We start from the raw sequence: 6,000 nt of genomic DNA, 5'->3' as shown, positions 1-6,000 counted from the left end.
TGTGCACTTTAAAATGGAAACACTGGAAAATTTGTTGCATTCCATTAAAGGAATTTTTTTTTCTCTTCAATTCCCACCATCTCCCATAGCCGTGCAATTATTTGATATCACTACAAATATCTGGTTAAAAATACATTCCTGTGGCTTCCTGTTCGTTTTTTTTGTCAAGTGATCCATATGGATTAGCAATTGCCCTATTTGTTAGAAATTATTAATAGAAATACAAATCTCTCATAATCTTTCAAAATAGAGTACAATTAAATAAATAATTTAACTTCATATATTAATCATTTACAATAATTAAATAAGAGTAAAAAATGTATTGATTTACAATTTGATTGTGTTCACAACTTGGCCAGATAAATGTTGAAAATGAGTGAAAATAGACATTCAGGGTCGAGAGGATAAAAAGATGTTGCAGAGTATTCGTTTCATTTGGCTGCTTTATGAATTCTTGAGTGACCTTGTGTAAAACAAATTCACCCTCTGTTTAAAATTGTGCTTCCTTGTGCATAAGCGTTTTTAATCTGTTTGCTTGATCACTATTTCAGTTCTAATAAGCGATTAGTCATGAATATTAAACCCAATCTATTACTTCTCTTAAGCTTCTGTAACTGGAAAAGAAGAATGAATGCCATAAATCACAATGCTTAACAGGACTGTTCCTCCTTGCATGAATATTGTTATACAATTTTACTTGTATTTTCATCAATACAATGATCAGTGTGAATACCACTTGCTGTGACATATATTAGTACAGAGTCATATATGGAGGTTACTCCACAAGGACAAAATATCAGTGGGTTGCTTTCTGGACTGGAGGCCTGTGACTAGCAGTGTTTCATAGGGATCGCTCTGGATCCTGTTTTATTTGTCATTTATATAAATGATTTGGATGAGAATATAGAAGGCATGGTTAGTAAGTTTGGAGCTGACACCAACATTGGTGGCATAGTAGACAGTGAAGAAAGTTTTCTAAGATAACAGAAGATCTTGATCAAGTGGGTCAATGAGCTGAAAAATGGCAGATGGAGTTCAATCTGGATAAATGTGAGGTATTGCATTTTAGTACAACAAACAAGGATTGGGCTTATACAATTAATGGCAAGGCCTTGGGTAGTGTTGTAGAATGGAGGGACCTTAGGGATGCAGATACATAATTCTTTGAAGTTTGCATCACATGTAGACAGGGTGATTCCCACCCCTCTCCGCCACCAGGGATTGACACCACAATTGTTTTGCTGTTGTCTTGTTTCCTCAACAGTGACAGAGTTTGCAGACGTCCTTGAGATCTCAATGAATGGCTGTTTTTCCAAGTTGCTTTTTCATTGGACACTGGTTCCTGAGCTGGAGACAGACAGGGAGAGAGGAACTTGTAACGTCATTGCTGTTATTTCTTTCCTTCTCTGCCTTTTTTACTTCAAACTAGTTCTTTGATATCGGTCCATTTATGTTTTCCTGAATCTGTTCCATTGTCCTTCTGAGTTAGCAGAGCACAGCAATTCAGGCAGCATCCGAGGACAGGCAAAATCGACGTTTCGGGCAAAAGCCCTTCATCAGGGCTTTTGCCCGAAACGTCGATTTTGCCTGTCCTCGGATGCTGCCTGAATTGCTGTGCTCTTCCAGCACCACTGTTCCAGAATCTGGTTTCCGGCATCTGCAGTCATTGTTTTTACCTCGTTGATTTTAACCCTACTGCGAATCCTCTTGCAAGGATGCCTGCCTTGAAGAAGTTTTCCTCCTCTCTCTACAAGAATCTCAGGGAGTCTCTCTCTCATTGCAACTCCCAGGTCATTTCCTCAGCCTTGAAACTCTTATCTCTCCATGCTTCAGGCTCTCTGCCTTTATTCCTGATGAAGGGCTTTTGCCCGAAACGTCGATTTTGCCTGTCCTCGGATGCTGCCTGAATTGCTGTGCTCTTCCAGCACCACTGATCCAGAATCTGGTTTCCAGCATCTGCAGTCATTGTTTTTACCAGGGTGATTAAAAAGGCATTTGACATGCTTGCCTTCATTGCTCAGTCCTTTGAGTATTGGAATTGGGTAGTCACATTGAGGTTGTACAGGACATTGGTGAGGCCTGCTCTGAAATGTCATGTCCAGTTCTGGTCATCTAGTCATAGGAAGGATATTATCAAGCTGGGGAGGGTTCAGAAGAGATTTGCCAGGTGTGGAAGGTTTGAGTTATAAAGGAAGGCTGGATAGGCTGGGACATTTTCGCAAGCATAGGAGGTTGAGAGGCGACCTGATAGAAGTTTATAAAATAATGAAAGGCATAAATAGAGTTAATGGTCATTGTCTTTTCTCATGGATGGGGGATTTCAAGACGAGGTGGTACATTTTTAAGGTAAGTGGAGAGAGATTTACAAAAGACATGAGAGGCAATTTTTTTACACAGAGGATGGTTTGCATGTGGAATGAATTTCCTGAGGAAGTGGTGGATGCAGGTACAATTACAACATTTAAAAGACATTTGGATAGAATACATGAATAAGAAAGATATGGAGGCATACAGACCAAGAGCAGGAAAGTGGGACTTGTTTAGTTTGGAATTATGTTCGGCATGGACTGGTTGGACCGAAGGGTCTGTTTCCATGCTGTATCATTCTATGACTCCAATTATATATAAAAAGCTCACCACTAAGTTACAAGTATTTCTGAAAACAGTGTTTAAGTGAGAAATAGAATGGCATCAATTTTAACATGTTCACTTTCCTTTTTAACTTGCAGGATTATGCAGGATGCTGGTTCTCCAGCCTAAAGCAGGCTTCAGAAATATATTTAAGAACATCTTTAGTGAGGGCCAGGCCAGGGAAGACAGGATCCCTGTCAGATAACTATAAAATGTTGGTTTAATAGAGGTAGGAGATACTGATACATTCCTCTCGCCTCTTGGTCGTTTGTTCTGTGTCAGACTACTCTCCTACGAACCTGACCTTGAGAATTTTTTAAAACAGATAACTATAAAATGTTGGTTTAATAGAGGTAGGAGATACTGATACATTCCTCCGACCTGAAAAAGAGTCACTGCCTTCCTCGCCAGCCCCAGACTGGATTGTTGATCTGCAATAATATCAAAGCTCTGGGACACTTGCTCCAAAGTCATCTGAGAGCGATCATGAAAATTTGACGGCAGAAGAACATCATAACCATTGAGGTCCCTCATTGTGTTGAACTCAACCACCCACTGGAAAATTCAACTTTGAGCCTTTGGAATTCTCTTCCTTTAAAATGAATGGATGCAGAATCTTTCAATATTTTAAGGTAGAGGTGGATAGATTGTTGATTACCATGGGAATGAAAGATAATTGGGGATATGTAGGAATTGGGTTGAGGCTAAAATCAGCCATAATCTTCTTAATTGGGGGAGCAGGCTGGAAGACCTGAGTAGCCTACTCCTGTTCCTTGTTCATAACCTAATTGGGAAAACCATCTCCACCACATGGGGATGATTAGAGAATCCCTGAGGAGATTTTCTAGAAATTTGTTGCAGGGCAAACAATATCAAGGCAGTTAGTACAAATTATACAAGGGCACCTCCTGAAAAAACATACAAATTCTGAATTGCAGGCAACCTCTTCCTATGTGGTGGCAAGGCCAGAAACTTGGTTCAGCGTGTTTCAAGGACCATATGCACTAAACTTGCAACATCCAACATGCGCAGAGGTGGCGGGCTACAAAGAATTCCCCAAGTCTAGCAATTTGAGATACAAATTCTACGGGCACTATACTAATCTGAAGTCATCAGATTTTTCAGGAATGAGAGAACCCAGGGAGGATGATGAAGTCACTTGCAACATGGGCCGTACAGTCGGCTCTGCTATAATACTTGTTTCTTCAACATGAATTGAATGTAATGCGATTAAAGAATTTAGACTATTATTTGTAGAATGTGAACTTTCTTTACCTGCTATAATGCAATCCTGGTTCCATTATTTTAAATAGTGCTGCTATTAGGAATTTTCTTAGCATGGGATCGCACAGGAATGGAACTGTCATGGTATATCAGAGCCGACAGTACTCAAATAATGAAGAATCTACAACAACTAATTTAGCGTTGAATTAGGATGATTTTGTACTGTGTGGGCCCAAATACACCAACAGCTGGATTCAATGGCCCAAGTTATAGATTATTGATTACAGATATTAGAATTTGTAATCTTTGCAATATTTTTATCTTTTCCTTCAAGCAAATACAGCTATCTGAGATCATACAGTATTGAAGTGTCAAAACCTGCTTTGATTGACTTATTGTTGCCACATGTACCGAGATACAGTGAATAATGTTTGCGTGCTATACAGGCAGATTGTACCATACAAAGTGCGTCAGCGTTGCAGAACGGAGTGCACAATACAGCATTACAGCTGCAGAGAAGGTGCAGAGCAAGAAAGAGATCAGTATTAACATTTGAGAGGTCCTTTTGAATTTGGTTTCCAACTTTTTGGGCATAGATTTCTTTTAAACGTTTATAATCAATCGGTTCAGTGATTTTGGAGCAGGTAGGACTTCAACCCAGGTATCCACAGGAGCCCTAGCAGTATAATTAATCATTTTTAAAAAATTAAATTCTTTTTAACCTATTTTCTGATCAACCTATTCAACGATGACATTATTCACCTCTGGAATGGGTAGGACTTCAACCTGAGCCTCCTGGCTTAAAGGTAGGGATACTTCCACTGCAGTAAAAGAATCCTTTGTGTTATAGTTACATGTTATAAATAAGAGATAAAATAGGTAATTAATGTCAGACATTAAAACAGCCATCTAGTTTTACTATGCACTAAAATTGAATGCAGATGCTAACTTAAAAGCCATATTCAATATGCTCTTTCTTTAAAAAATCTGGTAAAATTCTTATTTATAAACTGCTATATTTTCCTTCTTTTCAGTTCTATGTTAATCTTTATACCTTAATTCTGCCATGGTCTATCCTGTTTTTGTTCTCCTCTAATTGGAGAGCAGCTATAACGGATTTTCCATCTCCGTTTCTTGAAGAATGACATTGAAGGAAAGATCTGGTCAGACAAATAAAAAGTATTTGGCATCTATTTGCTGATAACATTATAGTAAAATATATGTACTAGTGCATTCTTATCTCTAGCTGGGTAGGAACTGCATTTGTTAAATCTGTGCTTCATGAGAAAAGCATCAATAAATTATGTGACAGCCTGCCTTGTTGACTAACTCGCGATGGCTCAAATTGCATTCATTCGTCTATATGTGCTGTAAGCAATATTGCCACATGGACCAACAGGGATGGATTAAATGTACAGTTCACTTGCAACCAACAACAGCACATCATGTACTGCTGATTTCGATGGGAATTATTGTCTTCTGATGTCTCTATTGTGTTCTCTCAGTTCCAGCAGTTTGAAAAAGGTTTCTTTTTATGGCTGAGAGATTGGGGAAGGCACCAGATATGGTCCTTCCTAAATTGCTGTTGTGGACTGTTTTTCTATTTAACAAAGAATGGAAATATTTGGCTGAGTGCCATGACAAACTCTGATTTAGCTGATGGTGGGTGCGTCCTACAGCACAGCTTAAAAGTTTATATTTTAGCACAGTACTTTTAGGGTGAAAAGGATTGTGATGCATCTTGGGCATTGATTATAGATAACTGACTCCATTACTAGGAGGGAGGATCCTCTTGTGGCAGAGTGGTAGTGTCTATACCCTTGGATAGGAAGGCCGGGTTTCAAGTCTTGCCTGCTTCAGAGGTGTGTAATAACATCTGTGAACAGATCGATCAGAAAAATAGGTTAAAAACAGAGGGATTATGTTGGAGCTGTATAAGGTTATGAAGGGCATGAACAATATTGATTGAAAGCAACTGTTATGGAAATCATTAGAAAAGATTCCAAGGACAAGATCTGTATGCATTTAGAAGCAAATGGACTTATTAGTGATAGCATGGTTTTGAGCAGGGGAGGTCTTACTTCACTAACTTGATCAAGTTTTTTGAGGAAGTGACAAAGGTGATTGAGGGAAAAGCAGTTGATG

The sequence above is a fragment of the Chiloscyllium plagiosum genome, chromosome 6, assembly GCF_004010195.1.
Source record: "Chiloscyllium plagiosum isolate BGI_BamShark_2017 chromosome 6, ASM401019v2, whole genome shotgun sequence".
NCBI classification, from domain to species: Eukaryota; Metazoa; Chordata; class Chondrichthyes; order Orectolobiformes; family Hemiscylliidae; genus Chiloscyllium; species Chiloscyllium plagiosum.
Note: the sequence above shows the minus strand (reverse complement) of the source record.